Consider the following 15,693-nt stretch of genomic DNA (forward strand, 5'->3'; position numbering starts at 1 on the left):
CCGCCGAGCCCCACCGCTGCGCCCCGCTGGGATGGGGGGAGGCGGGCAGAGCGACAACCTCGCCGCCGCTATTTTTACTCCTCTCCAGACTTGTGCGGCGCACGCCCCCTCCCCTGCAGGGCCTTGCCTAGCGGCTGCATCTCCCGGATCTCAGTAGCGGCCGGGGCCGCCCGCCTTTCACCTCCGCCCGCCCCGCCGGCCCCGCCGCCGGCCCGGCCCGGTCCCCGCGCCCGGGGCAGCGCCCGCAGCGGCGCGAGGGGACACGGCGGGGGCGGGGGACACGCACACGGGCGCGCCGCAAGCAGACAAAATGGCCGTGGTGTGCAAGTGGGAGAGGTGGAGGGGGCAGCTCGCAGCCAGCCTGCCCTCCTCTCGCAGCTGGGCTGCCGCCCCCTTCCCCACACCGGGCCCGGGCCGCGCATCGAACCCCGGTGGGCTCCGCGCTGCGAACTCCGAGCTCTGCCCGGGCCCGGCGAGAGCTCCCCCGGCCGCGGCGCGGCAGGCCGAGCTCCCCGGCCGGGGGCAGGCCGAGCTCCCCGGCCGGGGGCAGGCCGAGAGTGCCTTGTCCGTCTGTCCCTGCCGGGCTGTCCCCTCCGGACGCCGAGCGGGGACCGCAGGATCGCGGGCATCTCCGCTGTTTGGTGGAGCGGGGAAGGGGTGCGGAGCGAAGCAAACGCAACCGGAGCGATTTGTCATTCGCCTTTGTAAGAAAGATAGCGGCGCTTAGTCCGTGAACCGAGCGCGTTTCGGGCTCTTCTGGGGAGACAGAAAGAAAATTATGGATCTCCTGTCAACGGAGTAGCCCTGAACTACGAAGTGAAATTATAGTACTTCTGCTATGCAAAAGCCCTTTGATTGCACGGGGAGTTTGCATGGCGGTGTTACAATATGCTGACGCCGCGTCAGGTCTGAAAGCGCTGCAGACCCTGTATAACGCTTTTTTTAATTGAGGCTTGTCTTGTTTTGTTATTCAGATTTCTACACTTCCATTAAAAACAGCCTTACAATAACCAATGATAAAGGTCTGATTTAAGACACACTCAAACAGGGCAATTCAGAGCTTAGGACAGTGATCTGTTATTTATAGGCTTTTCCTAGCACTCATCACCAGGCTGTCTGAGCGCCTCGCTCGCATTAATTCATTCTACCTTCGCAGCAGCGCCCATCTCCCCTCTGTCTCATTTCCCGTGCCCGAAGGACTCGCGTGCTCCCGTTGCCGTTTGGGGATCGGGCCGTGGAGGGGCCAGGGCCCGGCCTCGCCACTCCTGCGGTTTAACCCTCAACTTTCTGAGGTGCGCGGGCCGGGGGCGCGGGGAAGCTTCCAATTAGAGGCGGCGCTGGAGGTAAATGAGAGCCGGCATAAAGCCATCCCACTTGGAAGCCTCCTGCGAGAAGCCTATTCTGCCATTAACAATGGATTTGTCTTTACGAGGAGGTTAAGTACTTAGCATTATCGGAGCAGCCGCTTTCGCGAGCGCATCCTCGCCCCGCTCCTCGGCGGCCGCAGCAGCAGCAGCGACAGAGCGGAGCCCCCCTCCCCTCCCGGGGAGAGAGCAGTGTGCAGCGGCCTGACCCGGGGGTCAGCTCCCTCCGGGGCGTGTGGGAGGGGGGGAGGCCGCCCGGTAATCCGCAAGGCAAGAGCATGCTTTGAATTTTCCGGGGTTAGCTCGGCGGTGCCCGGCGGAGCCGCGCTGGGGAAGGCGGCGGGGCGCGCAGCCGGCCGGGGCAGGCCGCGGGACGAGCGAACTGAAGCCCCAATGTGTTCTCTTCGGGAGCCGCCAGCCTCCCGCGGCAAAGCTCGGGGACCCGGGGAACAAAAAAGGCACAGAGGCGAACAAGCGCGGGTCTGTTCCTCCTCGCCACGAAGGAAGCTGCGTTCACAAAGAAAGTTTACGGTTAAAAATAAAAGCGGAGCAAGTTTACGCCGAGATAACTTTTAAGTCATTAGTGAAAAACAAAAAAAATCCCCAACCATCCCTGCCCCAAGGATCAAGCCCCAGGCTGTAGGCACACAGTTGTGATCTGGACTTCGCAGCCAGGGGGAAGGGAAGCGGGCGACTTTTGTGATGCAAGTGCGGGCCGCTGGCACCGCAGATCCAGACCTGTGGGGAGAGACAAAGCCCAGATCAATGAAGCCGGGAAGCTGCGGCCACCTCGCCAGGAAACGCGCTAGTTCTGCTTTCATATAGAAAGAAGCAATTTTAATGAGGTTTTCCTAGGAAAGGGGGAAAAAAAAATCCAACAGAGGCCTCCCCTCCAGCTGTGTGCCTGTAACTCACGTGTGTTCAATCTAATAACTTTTAATGTCTAGCCCTAAAACATCTTTATAAAAAATAGCTTTACAGCGTAATAGGCCAGGTGTCCTCCTGCTTGTTATTGGAGATTAGAAAAACGTGTGGGAGCTTTTTCAGATGCGTGGCCCGCCGCACCAGGATCAAACCCGGCTGCTGCTCGGGGCAGTGCTCCCCGTCGCCCAGCACGGTGGGACCGCTGCCCGTTCCCCATCCTCGGCGGCTTCCCGGGCTCCCCTGCGAGGAAGCCGAGCGGTGCGGCTGCCGTTTCGGGTTTCATTCAGATGGTGGATATTTCACTTCTGCTTTGAGACGGGCGAGTTTTTTTAAGAGACGCAGTGAAACTCCAAAGCCCGTGATGGCAGTTTCATGAAATGCCAACCTTCTGGCCATGACCCGGCTGCGTGTGTGTGTGTGAGGGGTGTGTGTGCTTTTCTGTGGACTCTGTGTCCTTTCCCCGTGCATTGGGCGACCCCAATTTATTTTTTTTTTCTCCAGATGAAGTGTATCTTCTCTATTAAACGCTTCTGGATTTGGGAGGTGGGGGAGCTTTAGTAGGGACAACTTCGGAGAACTCTAATTTTTCCACCCTCAGAGATAAGCAGGGGCGCAGAGCAGGCAGGCAGCCCGGGCCGTCCTGCTCCGGCGTTGAATTCCCATCGCCCCGCTTGCTGCTCCGGCGCCCTCGGTGAGGGAAGATTTGCAGCTCTGAGCGTCTCTCCAGCCTTTTCGCGCAGTGTCCTGAACGAAGCGATTAAAAATCCCCCCTGGGGCAAACTGTCCGCGTTAATCGCCTGGCGTTTGGCTGGCAGTCGCTCCCACACGGAGCGGCGGCGAGAAGGGCTCGGTGCGGCGCCGGCGGAGCTGAGGTGGCACAACTCCCGTTCCCGGGAAGGCGCCGGGAGGTGCGGGGGAGCAGAGGGGCCGAGAGCCCGCCTGGCCCTGGCCCCGGGGCCGCCCCGGGAGCTTCCACGCCGTGGGCTCTGCGGGACCAAACCTGGGAGTATCAGCGGGGATAGGCGCTATGAACGTGATATTTACGAGTGGAGCTCGCCGAGCCAAAAGTTGCCTTGCCAAAGTAAATAGATGCAGCCGATAACTACCAACCCGGAGATTAAAGGGCTCCACGACCCGGGCAGAAATCTTAAAGCAGCCCTGGAAATGCCAGCGAGGGAAACGGCGCTTCAGTCGTGACCCCACCCCGGGTTGCCACACTGCTCACACCGGGTAAAAAGCGCGTTAAGGGCTGCCAAAGCCGGATCAGGCGAAAACGCGCTTTAATAAGGTCCCCCTCGCCCCCCCCCCCCCGCCCCCCGCAATGCAGACGTTGACAAACGAGTGGCTTTTTTTTCCCATCCCGATTCAGAGCTCGCAGAAGCGGACCGGGGGGAAGCGCGGAAATCAACGCGGCCGAGCCGCGGACCACGCGAAGTTTGGGGCGGCGGGTGGGACCCAGAGAGGGGCCCCGGCATCCGGGGGGACACACCTCCCCCTCCGCGAGTGTGAGAGGCCGCGGCCCAAAGGCTCCGCTCGTGCTGTGACCCCCGCGGGGGTTACGACGGCTGCGAGCCCTCGGCGGGTCCTGGGGGAGCGGGGATGCCTCTCCGCGACGGGGGAACCCCGGAGCCGGCGGGTGTGACTGCGGGCGCGGGTTGCATCGCCGGGGGGTATTCCAGGCGCCGCCGGGATCGCGGGGGAAGCGGGCTGGGGGGGCCCGGCGGAGGGCGCGGGGGCGAGCGGGGTGGCGGGGGGTGGCAGCGCGGCGCGACCCGCCGCGGAGGCTCGCAGCGATGTCTGGCAGCGCCGCCGCCGCCGGGGTTTTGACAGCTTGGCGGAGCGGAGTGAACGGAGCTTTATGGTAATTGCGGTTCTCCACTGGCCTTCTGGGTAGCGAGAGAGGGGAGTATCGGCGGGGCGGGGGGGGGGGGGCGGCTTTCCCCTCCTGCCTGCCGGGGAGCGCGGGAGCGCGGAGTCCCCCCCCGGGGCGCCGCAGCTTGGCAGCGACCTGTGCCAGCCGGGGGGAGCGGGCGGGCGAGGGGCTGGCGGCGCGGCGAGGGGGGCAAATCAATTAGTCAGGGCAAGGGGGGGGAGCGGGCGAGCCCTGCCTGAGCAGGGAAACGCAGCCAGGGGAGGGGGAAACTTGCTGAGGGAAAAAGCGGTGGCGGCGCTGCTGCCGCTGCTGCTGCTGGCGGCGGCTCCCTCGGTGCAGCGCCTGCCCGGGGGGAGGGGAAGGGAGGGGAGGCGACGGCTGGAGGAGGAGGAGGAGGAGGGAGAGAGGGAGGGGGGATGCGAGGGGAGCGCAGCGTGCAGCAGACGGAGCCCGGTCTCCCAGCGGCAAGGTGAGGAAGAGCGGCTTTCCCGGCGGACTAAAGAGGGGAGGGGGGGGAGAGGAAGAAAAAGAGAGAGAGAGAGGAGGAGAAGAGGAGGAGGAGGAGAATTAAATCCCCAGCCACACACACACAAAGCCGCGGCGGCCAGGGCACGGGAGACGGCGGCGCGGGCGAGATGTGGGGAGCGCCGCGCTCGCCAGCGCAGGAACTTCGCCCGGAGCAAGCCAGCAACATGGCGCTGCCAAACCAGAGCCGGCAGCCGGAATGAGCATCGCGGGCTGCCGCTCCCACTCCCGCTGCTGAGCCCGGTCGAGCCGAGGAGCAAAGCCCTTCCCGCGGGCACCTGCCCCGTCGGCGCAGAGGGCGGCCACGCTCCCTTGCCCCGCAGCTCCCTGGTCTTTCCGCGCCCCTTCCCCGACCCGCCCGCGCTGGGGCAAGCCGCGACACACGCACCCACGGAGAGCGGGAGTCGGATCGTGAAACTTTTCTCGTCTCTTCTTCCCACCCCCGACGGGGCTGCCCTTCAGGGAGAGCAGCAGGGCCAGGCGACGGTGTGGGGACCCGCGTCTCGGACCGCGCACGGCACAGCCCCGCGGCGCCGCAGGAAGGTCAGTGCTCCGCTCCGCGAACAGCTCCCGTGCGGAAGCGCCGCCGCCGAGTCCCGCCGTGCCGGGGCAGCTGCGGGGCTCCCCTCGGCCGGCCGCGGGCAAGGCAGAGCGGCGACGGGGCAGAAAGTTACGGCGCGGGAGCGGCGGGGGCAGGAGGGTCTGGCGGAGCGCCTGCGGGGCTGCGCTGTCGGAGGGGAAGTTTGGAGGCATTTGCTGGTGAAGATGCCTGTTTGGGGCAGCGGAGGCGGAGGGAAGCACCGGATCGCGGTGTCGGCTCCCGTGCGCCCGTGTGGGGAGTGGTGGCGGTGTTCTCGTCGTCTCGCACTTTGTGACTGGGAAGGCGCCGGAGCAGCGGCGTTACGGGGGCTCCCGCGGGACGGGGCGAGCAAGGAGCGGCGCTGCCGGCTCGCGGAGCGGGGAGAGCTCCCGCGCCGGGCGGGCCGGGCTCCGCGTTCCGCGCCCCGAGCAACGCGCGGTCCGGGGCGGCGGGCAGGTGAGCGGCGGGGAGAGCCCGCTGCCGGCCACCTCCTGCCCGCCGGGAGAACCCGCTGCCCGCCGCCCCTTCCCGCCGGGAGAGCCCGCTGCCGGCCGCCCCTTCCCGCCGGGAGAGCCCGCTGCCGGCCGCCTCCTGCCCGCCGGGAGAGCCCGAGGCGCTGCTCCCCCCTGTCCCTCCGCCCCGGCGGGGCGGGCGCCGCGGCGCACGTGGGACAGGGCGGCCCGGGGCTTTCCCGTGCGCGGAGCGGTGCTGGCGTGAGGTCCGGAGTGACACGGAAGTTTAGTCAGCCCGAAAATGTAGTTTGGAGTTGGGAGAGCGGGCCAGAGGGAGACTCGGGGCTTGCCATCAATGGGGCGGCCGGAGGGGGACGGCCAGGCGGGGAGGCAGCGGAGGCTGCTTTGTGAAGGCAGGGCCAAGTGGGGCGGCTCTGCGCAGCATATGAGGCATGCATTTGATGTTCGCGGAGCGAGTCCGGGGGCGAGGGCTGCGGAGCGTTCACGTTCCTCTTTCTTTCTCGGTGTGTGTATGTTGGGTGGTTTGTTTGTTGTGTTTATTGTTTTTTCCTTTCCCCTTCCTCCTTCCTCCCTCCCTCCCTCTCATTTCCGCGATGTCTGTCGGATCCCGGGTTTGGCGATCGCAGAGGGGGCGCGGGGAAGGCGAAGAGCACCTCCCCCATTTACCCCGGCAAGAAAAGAAAAAACCGCCCCGACCATAGCGAGCGGTGTAAAACTGACAAAGTGTGGAGACTGACTTTAATGGTATCGCCTCGGAGCTCCTCGCAGCATTAATTCCCACTAATGAATCTTTTCCAGAAACTCCGTTCATTGCTTTCATCTGCTCTTTAGAGCCCGCAGCTTTTGTATTCGTGTTTGCATTAAAAAGGGGGGGGGCGGGGGGAGCCCAACCCGCACCACGTAGCCAAGCCCGGATTTTCCAAAGGTTTCTATTAACTTTTTTTTTTTTTTTTTCCCCGCCCCCTCCCCGTGGCCCTGCCGCGGGGGGCGGCCGGGAAGAGCAATGCCCCGCCAGAGCCACTTGGGAACAAAGCTGGGGGCGAGGGCGGGCGGGCGGTGCGGGCTCCGGGTACCCCGGGCAGCGCCCGCTCCCCGCCGGTGGCTCCGCCGCTCCCGGTCACCGCCGCCCGCCCCCGCTCCTCCCGCGGCCCCGTGCGCGCCGCTGCCCGCCGAGACCGGCGTTCCGCTTCCTCCGGCCGCCGCTCTCGCCGACTTTCGTCCCCGAGGTGCTGAGGCTTGCCTGTCTGTCTGGAGCCCGGTGCTGTCGCCCTTGCGACACGCCGATTCATTTCCTTTCGGTTCTGCTGTTGGAGCCGCTGGGTGTTTTTTTTTTTTTTCCTTCCCGAGAGGTAGCCAGCGCAGCGCTCACCCTAATTGCTTTTAGGAGGATTAGGAGCAAATTCCTCCTCCCCCAGCGCCCCCCCTCCCGCCGCCTCTTCCCTCCCCGCCCCCCCCGCCGGGTTGCCTTCGCACGCCGGGGTTGCAGTTTATCCCTGGTGCAGTTCTTTGAATTGCTGTCACAAATAGGTGACTCAGAGTTAATTAGGAAGTATGCACCGGATCAATGGGCTGCACAGCTCATTAGTTATTTCCCAGCCTTTTGCAGCGTTGGACCTCCGGCTCCTCGCCCCGTATATACCTCTTTAATACGCAACCTGGAGGGCTGGCAGGGCCCAGGGAGTGCTTCGGGTGAGGGGTCCGGGTGCGAAGGGGGCGTGATAAATGCGGATATTGAAGCTTCCAGGGTGGGAGGTTGCATGTGGACACGAGTGACCGGGACCGCTCCTGCCCCCGCTGTCGAACCTGCCGTCACGCACGGGCGTGGTGGGCCCTCGCCCGCCCCGGGATCGGAGGGACGAGCCCGGAATGTTACCAAAAACAAACAGACACACACACACAAAAAAAAAGAAAAAAAAAAGTGTGTGTGTTTATTGGAGCGTACGTTGAGAGAGCAGACAAAATCTCATTTGTCAGGCATGAAGGTGGGCTGTGTGGAAGGCTATAAATATACCGGGGAGGATTGTATCGCGGTCACTTTTCTGTTCTTCGCCATTTCTAAGGTGAGTGGCGGAGGCTGAGGGACCGGGCAGGGGCTTCTCCTGGTATTGTTTGTCCGTCTGTGATAGATCGGTCTAGACAGCCGCTCAGGCTCCCTGCGAGCTCAGGAACCGGAGCCTGAAAGGGAGAGTGGGGGAGACGGAAAAGGTCACCGCGATATTTTTTCTTTTTTTTCCTCCCTCTTTTCTTCCTTCCTTTTTTTTTTTTTCTGTTGGTGGTGATGGTTGTTAACCCTTCACGCCAGAGGGGATCGGGGCTGGCTATCCCGGCCTGGAAAGATGCGGCAGCGATCGCAGGGATGATGTCGGAGCGGGGGGAGGCACAGGGTAGCGCGCCTCCGGGCCCCGGCGCTGCCCCGTCCATCTCATGGCTTTATACGAGATGTTTCCCACAACAGGAAAAGAGTTCACGAGGCGAGTGCCAGATGATTTCGTTCCCAGGAGTTTCCTCTCTGGAAACTCCGAGGAGGAGCGCTTGGAGCGGGAGTCAGGCAGCCCCAGGGCCGGGGCAGCCTCCGCAGCCCCGGGGGCTCGGGGGTGTCCCCGGGGCTCTCCGCCCCTCGCCGCCCTGCCGTGCGCTGGAAATCCCGGCATGGAGGTTCCCGGCCCGCGGGGGGAGCGACTTTCCGTGGCCGCCTTCAGGTTCCATCAACTTCTCCCCCAGCAGCAGCTCAGCGCCCTTCGCCCCACGGGGCTGCATCTGTGCTCTGCTCGCAGCGTGGGGCAGCCCTCGGCCCGTGTGGGTGCGGGCAGGAGCCGGCCGAACCCACCCCGGGCTCTCGGGAAGCCCACGGGAGCGAGCACACCTCGTGGAACGCAAGGGCAGGTGGGGAGCGGGGTCTGCCGCGCAGCTCGGGTGGGTCGGGGGCTGTTTGCAGCTCCTCCGTGCGTGTGTGTGCTTCCTTCCTTTTGTGCTTGAGACGTCCTCGGTGGATGAGATGCGATCCTGCAAGCCTGGGCGGTACAGATTAAAAGCAGTTAAGGCTTTAGAGCGATAGATAAAAGCTGGTTTTGTTGGATTCGCCTGCAGCGCAGACCATTCCCATCCCTCTTTGTCTGAGCCCTGGTTCCGGGCGCTACAGCCTTATTGGAAATGCTCCCGAGCAGTCCACGCAGACAGGGCAGCAGGCAGCTCAGCGCTTATTTACACGTCACATCTAAATACATCTCTAATTAGATAGAAGCAGCGCCGGAAATGGCAGATTTGTTGCATATCTAATAGAGACCAGTGCAAACAGACTCAGCAGGGTTTCCCTCTCTTCTCCCCCCACAAAAAAACCCCCCACCACCAAGACCAAGCCAGTAATGTGAGAGCGAACAGAAATGACTTCTCCCATTTGAGTGCATTATGAACCACATTGGCGAATGTCTCTAATATTTAAAGCAATACTTGGGATGTGTGAGCTGAATGCCCAAATATGGACTGGGTCTTGAAACAATACTGGTGCCTTGGCTTTATTCCTGTGCTGGTGGACAATCCAGGCTCCATGTCACACATTGTATTTGCCTTTACCAGAATGTGCCAAGAGCTGCAGCTTCTCAGGCAGTTCAGAATTGTCATCCCTCTTCCCTCCTCCTCCTTCACCCCATGATAATACACTTTTTTGAAGAGTGATGAGGAGGCCAGCGTCCCCTAACAGTGACTGAGCTACAGGGGTGCCTGTACAGTCCATGCAAGCAAACTTTCTGGATCTGTGCAGCTGCGAGAGTGCACAAAGTTGTTGGCATGTTTTTGTGTCTCTGTTTGTGGAGAAAACGGACCCAGGTCACCAAGGCCCAAAATAAAGAGTTCTGCACATACCAGAGTAGTTTTGGCAATGTGTGGCTGTCGTTCACAGGGTCCCTCAACTCTGACCGATGAGTGGCCCCTGCAAAGACAGGCAGAGGGCCTGCTGCAGTTCAGGTCGTAGCTTAGCAGCCACGTTGCCCTCAGATTAAATATGGCTTGGAGTAATTCGGTGCTTAGTGTGGAGGACAAGTGATCTCCGATTTCTGCGTGTCTCGGCAGAGGCCTGTGCTCTTGCTGGGACCCTGCAGCACAGTCGGGTGGCACAGGTGATGTGCGATGCGCTGCCTTTCCCCTGAACGCTGCAATACATCACATTTTAGTGCGGACTTAAAGCAGCATGAAGCCAAGTTTAATACTTCCTCCTTAGGCTGGTGTTGCTTTAGAAATAATTGATGGCTGGAGCGGGGCTGCTCCCCTCTTCCTTGGTTTTGCAGTGAGCTGAACAGTGGCGCGGAGAGCCGGGCTTGCCCCTTTGGAACACGCTGGCTGCACGGCGTGTGCGAGCCGGAGGCAGCGCGGAGGCCCGGGCTGCAGGCAGGGGGAGTTCCCCTGGCTGTGAGCAGATCCCGGTAATCCTCTGGCCTTTCAGGGAACCGGCTTACAGCAGTCGCTGCTCCGGAGCGACCTTTCCCTCCGACCTGACCTGCCCAGGTCCCCGGGCAGGGCGGGCTCTGCCAGGAGAGCGCATCCTTCCTCGGCGTTCTCCAGAGCAGGATGCCAGAGCTCCAGCAGAATGAGGTGGGGACGGAAAGGAGGAGGCCAAGAACTCCCTGCAGATGTGGCTTTAGGAAAGTTCTGCTGCTTTCCAGCAGGGAATTCATTTTTCCTTGTTTGCTGGACAGCAGTTCTTGGCTAAGGGGAGATTATTTTCCCCTCCTCTCTTCCATTGCTGGAAAAGTTAGCGAGTGAGAGCATCACTCTGTACCAGCCTGCCTGTTTTCCAGAATTGTTGTCTGAATGATTTGGGACTCTTCCTTCACTCTCTGCACCCCAAAACTACCTCATGAGCTGGTAGATTTGGTGCCATGTGATTAGACATGCAAGGAAGTCCTCTTGGAGAAGATCCTGACAGCATGAAATATAATTTGTGATCTGAAAGACAGTTTCCAGTATAATCTCATTATGCACCACAGACTCCCGGTGTTATTTTGTAGAAGGCGGACAATGATCAATTTACATTGACCTAGGGCTGGGTGAGCTTTTAGATGGTAATTGCCATATTGATTTGCATGCAAAAAGACGACCTGCTAAAATTAAAGACCGGAAGCTAAATTAAACTAAATTTATTGTCTAGGTGCAAACTAAAAGACTTGTTAAAGTCTACGATAGACTTGGAAAGCTATGATATTGAGAGAAACATGATTCTCACCCTGATAACTCTGTAAAATGAATCTACATGACGGGACAAGGGGCAGCAAAGCACCCATTGTGAGTAGAGGCACACAAGCCAGGGCTGTTCCGTGTAAGCCCTGGCTCCCTAAACAATCAGAGAATAAAATATCTCCTCTGTCCAATGAAAATCTCGGTCTGAATGTTGGGATTGTCGTGCTAAGGAAAACAAAGCTTTATTTGGATAAGACAATTAAAGTGGAAAGCGCAGAATCCACCAGCCACACTGGGAACAGCTCATATAAAGAGCTAAGTGTGTTCAGCAGAGCAGAGGGGAAAGGGGAGGCTCGGGGCTGTGCTGTGGCTGAGCCTGCATCAGGAAAGCCTGTCATTGTGCTTCCTCTGCCTGCTTCTTGGAGTGCTCTTAGCCTTGGTGCTCTCCTTTCTGTGGCTCCTGCTGCCCTTGGAGTAATCTCCCACATCCAGGAGCTGCAGCAGCTTGGTGCTGTGGTGGACTCCTTCCCCGTGCACCCCTGGACAGCCCATGGTGGGTAGCAGTCTGCCAGCTCATTCTTTCTCAGATCGTGGTTTGCTTTTCGTTTTCAGCTGGAGCAGCTCTTGATCTTACCCCAGTACCTCACCTGGGGGCCTTGTGTGCCTTTCAGTATTTGCATATTACAAAACATTTGGGCCTGTAGTGTCAGTTATAAAAGTAAGAATTCCACATTTGGGAGTATTGGAGTAGCTGGCACTTGGCACAGTTGACAGCAGAGGGAAGTACACCCGTACCGGCACCGACAGCATGCTTGGGGCAGCCTGGTGGGTGTCCTTGTCCCCGTGTGAGCAGGTGCTGTGGGGCTGTCTGTCCCTCTCCCACCACTGCGTTTCCCCTGTGTTCCCCTGGGGTGGGGTGGCATTGCTTCTGGGAGGCTCCTGGAGGGCTGAGACAGCTTTGTGGGGCTGGTTTAGTCATGGTTTGAGTATGGCATTTGTGTATGGTGACAGGTAGGGACAGAGAAGTGAAATCAAAGCTGGAGGGGCGTATTCTCAGCTCTCCTTGAAATTCACAGAGAACTTGTTAATGGCACAAGAAGGGATGGGCTGAGCTCCTCTTTCTAAGTGTAAATTCCCTCCCTGAGCCAAACTTTCTCCATGTGAAAGCTCCTGGCTATGGAGAGATCCTGCAGGGATCTCTGATCCTCGGGCAATCCCCTTTGCTCCCACGCCCTGGTGTGCTGGGTTGTGCTTTAAGCTTCTCCGACTTGCCCACAGCAGTAGGAGGCTGAGCTGGGTGTTGAGGAAAGCCCTTCCCACAGCCTGCAGTCCCCCAGGCTCACCTTGCTCTGGCCTGCTCGTGCTCCCCCGTGCAGTGTTTTCCTTTCCTCCTGTTTCGGTGGTCGAGCACAAAGTGGATTAGCAAAGCCCCGTGCAGAATTAAGCAGCCCGGTGTGAAGTTATGTGGATGGAGCTCTGAGGACTGGCCTGCCTTGCCCTGCAAACCTCCTCTGCTGTGCCGTGCCAGGGCAGGGCTGGATGCTTTGCAGGGTGTCCAGGCCTCGCTGGTCAATGAGAGAAATACCTCTGGCTAAAGTTGGGAGCAGCAGGGGAAGCTGGAGCAGCACTTGTGCCAGCAGGAAGTGATCTCCCAGGGTAAACGTTTTAATGGAAGTGTAACCTGGCATTGCACAAAACCCCAACCCAGGGCGGCTGCTGCCAGCTGGGGACGATGCAGGGCTGAAGGAGACGCGTGGGAGGCTGTGCTGTGCCGTGCTGTGCCGTGCCAGGGCACCCACAGCCCAGCCCTGCGTGCCGAGCTGGAGGCGGCTGTGGCACGGCCTGCCCTGAGCAGGTGGCTGAAGGTTGTCTTATTTTAGCTACAGAAGTATCTCTCTAGATCCATTACTGCGAGATCTCGTTTGCAATAAAGTATATTGGCTCCCCTCTTTATACAAATTGCTGGTATGAAAGAAAACCCAGCCTATATGCATGGAGGCAGGCATGAGCTAGTGAGATCAGGTTTCCTACTGAGCTCCCAGAAGAGAAGTCAGTATTTGATTGAAGCTACACTTGGTTCTTGGTTCCCAGGGGACAGCAGCCCTGAAACACGAGAGCCCTCCCTCCTTTTTCCCCCTCTTCTCTCTCTTCTTCCTCTAAAAGCCTTTGTGCTGAAAGAGCCTCAGTAGGCACGAATCGCCTGTCTCTCACAAGACTGTGTTGCAGCCTTTGCTGACATTGTTCTGTTAGCAGTGGTTTTTACCAGGCCAGCAGATTTCTAGCTACGTATAGGCAATGAATAGTCGATGATACTGACCTGTGAATATGTACTGGTGTCTTTGGGTAGTGAATCAGATTCAGAAGTCGATTGGAGTCTTACCACATGAGTGTGAAGCACCATACCTGCCGGGGTAGTACTGCCCTTTGGCGAGAGTTAGGCCAACATGAAAACATGCTTCCAATAAAGTCAGCGATTTTTCCTTACTGGTGTAGGTACATAGAAAGTGTTATTTCAGCTCCTGTGGCCTCGTAAAGAGTTTGTGCAGGACACAAATTTCAGAGAAAGTTGCTGTGTCTTGGTTTTCCCTTAAGAGATGCGCAACTTGGGTAATGCCAGGAGTCAGAATGGGCAAGGAAAGGTTTCCTCGAACAGATTTATTTTCCCCATGCTTCTGTAAAGCAAATTCCACGTCTCCTCCAACTTTGCTGCTGATGTAAAAATAAGTAAGGGCAGGGAAGGAGCTATGAGGATTTACACTCAAATTCCAGCTGTGCCCAGCAAAAAGGCCCTCTGAGAGTTGGAAGCAAAGGAGTGTGCTGCACAGTGGTTGTATCATGAACGAAGCTGGAGTCGTGCTTTAGGTTACTGGCATTTTTCTTTTCTTGTTATTTTTTTTTTCCTCTTTACGGTGGAAAGGAGAAGGTGGCAGCGTGTCTGCCGCCCGGCTGAGCGGAGGGGCCGCGGCTTGCGGGGTCACCGCCCCGGGCAGGGGTGGCGGAGGGGCCCCTCGGCGGGCGGTTCGCTGCCGCAGCAGGTTGGACGCTGCCACAGCAGGTCGGAGGCTGCCGGCGGCGGCCCGGGGCCGGGCAGGGATCGGGGGAAGCCCGTCTTTCCCGGGGCAGGGCTGCTCGGAGGCGCGCCGCGCCGCGGGGGCGAGCTCGCCGTGTGCCGCGGGGCGCTGCGCAGCTGCAGGCGCGGCTTTCCCCGCTACAGCGGGGTTCCCCCTCGCCTTTCCCAAAAGCCAGACCGAGAGCGGAGCTCAACTTGCGATTGTGCAGGCGTTTCGTGGGGCGTGAGTGCTGACTGGAAACGCTTCTGTGCTGTGGGGGAGAGCCCCGCGGCGCTTAGCACCCACCGACATCGGGCTAGCGGAGCAGCACCCGCAGCCCCGGCCCAGCTCGCGGAACCCCCCGGGCAGCGCGGCTCCGCCCGGCCAAGCTCCGGGAACGAGCACGTTTGTGGCCCCGGGGCGGGGGAGGTGGGTAGAGGGTGTTCCTTGTTTCGAGTAAACCAGCTGCAGTAGTTGATGGTAAAGCAATGAAGGCAGACACAATGCTGCTGTTGTTGGTTTGATCTCTAACTGGGGATTGTTAGTCTGGATTTAACTCTGTGGCAAGGGGGGCGGGGGTTTTGAGGGGAGGGGGGAAGGCGAAGGCTGTTTACAGCCAGTGCAAATAATGTGACAGCTGTTGGAGCGCGAAAAGCCCGCGCCTCGCTGGCACTCGCACACAAAAGCTCTCGCTGCGGCCGGAGTGGCCCCGGGGCCGCCCCGCCGCTCCCGGAGGCACCGCCCGGCGCTGCGGGGCCCGGCGGGGCGCCCCGGGGCCCGGCGGCATCCCGGGCGGCGGCGGCGGGGCGCCCAGCCGCGCTCCCCTGCCGCCCGCTGCGACGCTTCGGCGAACGCCGCTGGCCGGGGAGCAGCGTTCCGCCCCCTCCCCCCGGCCCCTCTTTCCGCCTCCGCTTGATTTACAAGCGCGGGGAGGCAGCTGGAGGAGCGGCCGGCTCCGTGCCCGGCCCCGGCGCTGGGAAATCCCTCCCGGCGGCAGGTTCGTGCCGGCCCCGGGGGCTGTGCGGGAGCGGTGTCACGGGAACCCCGAAGCAGGAGAGGGCGGCCCGGGGCACGGCACGGCACGGTGCGGGGGCTGGCAGCACGTTTCCCTCACAAACACGTGTTGGCAGAGAAGTTGCCGCTTGAGATGGCAGCGTACGACCCTTGATAACCTGGATGTGCAGGGATCCCTGGAGTAGGTCTTCAGTGAAAAACTCCTCGTGCATAAATTTCCCGAGTGACTATTTTCTGCTCAAAGACTCCGCATCTAAGGCCCTCGGTGTGTCTTCTGAGCGTAGGATATAAAATGCTGTCTGTTCTTGAAGTTTGCTCCGGTACCCAGAGTGATCTCCTGGCCCTTTCAGAAGAGCCTCTGGAAAGTCGAGGAAACTTGGAGAACTGGGTTCCAGCCTATATTTGTACCTGACATAATTTCGCTACCTACGAGAACCGCTGTGTTTTATATAGTAAGTGACCTCCATGTACTATTGTCTTTTTGACGAGGCGTCTCTGGGGTGGAGAGCAGGTGAGAAAGGGGGAGATGCTTATTTCCTCCCTCACCCCCCTTTTAGTCGTTTTGGTCGATGGGTTTTCTTTATCTATTTCTCTCCAGTCAATCTATTATTTTTTTTTTCTCTTTTGGCCTTGACTATCCCCTTGGTCCTTTATGGATTACACTGTGCTATTAGTGGCAAAAGTACACCAGTAGTCATTCAACAATTTTAGCATCAATTCC

General features: G+C 59.9%; 1 protein-coding gene across 9 annotated transcripts in view; it reads left to right on the forward strand.

Moving 5' to 3' along the window:
- BCOR (BCL6 corepressor) overlaps nucleotides 1-15,693 on the forward strand; it is an 82,049-nt gene that overhangs the window by 18,929 nt on the left and 47,427 nt on the right. For 4 of the 9 annotated variants that reach the window (XM_074534542.1, XM_074534541.1, XM_074534543.1 and 1 more), the window contains exon 1: nucleotides 4,637-5,229. The exons of 1 other annotated variant lie outside the window; for it this stretch is intronic. The gene's annotated coding sequence lies outside the window, so the exon portion shown is untranslated. 4 more of the 9 variants (XM_074534536.1, XM_074534535.1, XM_074534538.1 and 1 more) reach the window with 4 other exon arrangements.

The sequence above is a fragment of the Zonotrichia albicollis genome, chromosome 2, assembly GCF_047830755.1.
Source record: "Zonotrichia albicollis isolate bZonAlb1 chromosome 2, bZonAlb1.hap1, whole genome shotgun sequence".
In the NCBI taxonomy this organism is placed as follows: domain Eukaryota; kingdom Metazoa; phylum Chordata; class Aves; order Passeriformes; family Passerellidae; genus Zonotrichia; species Zonotrichia albicollis.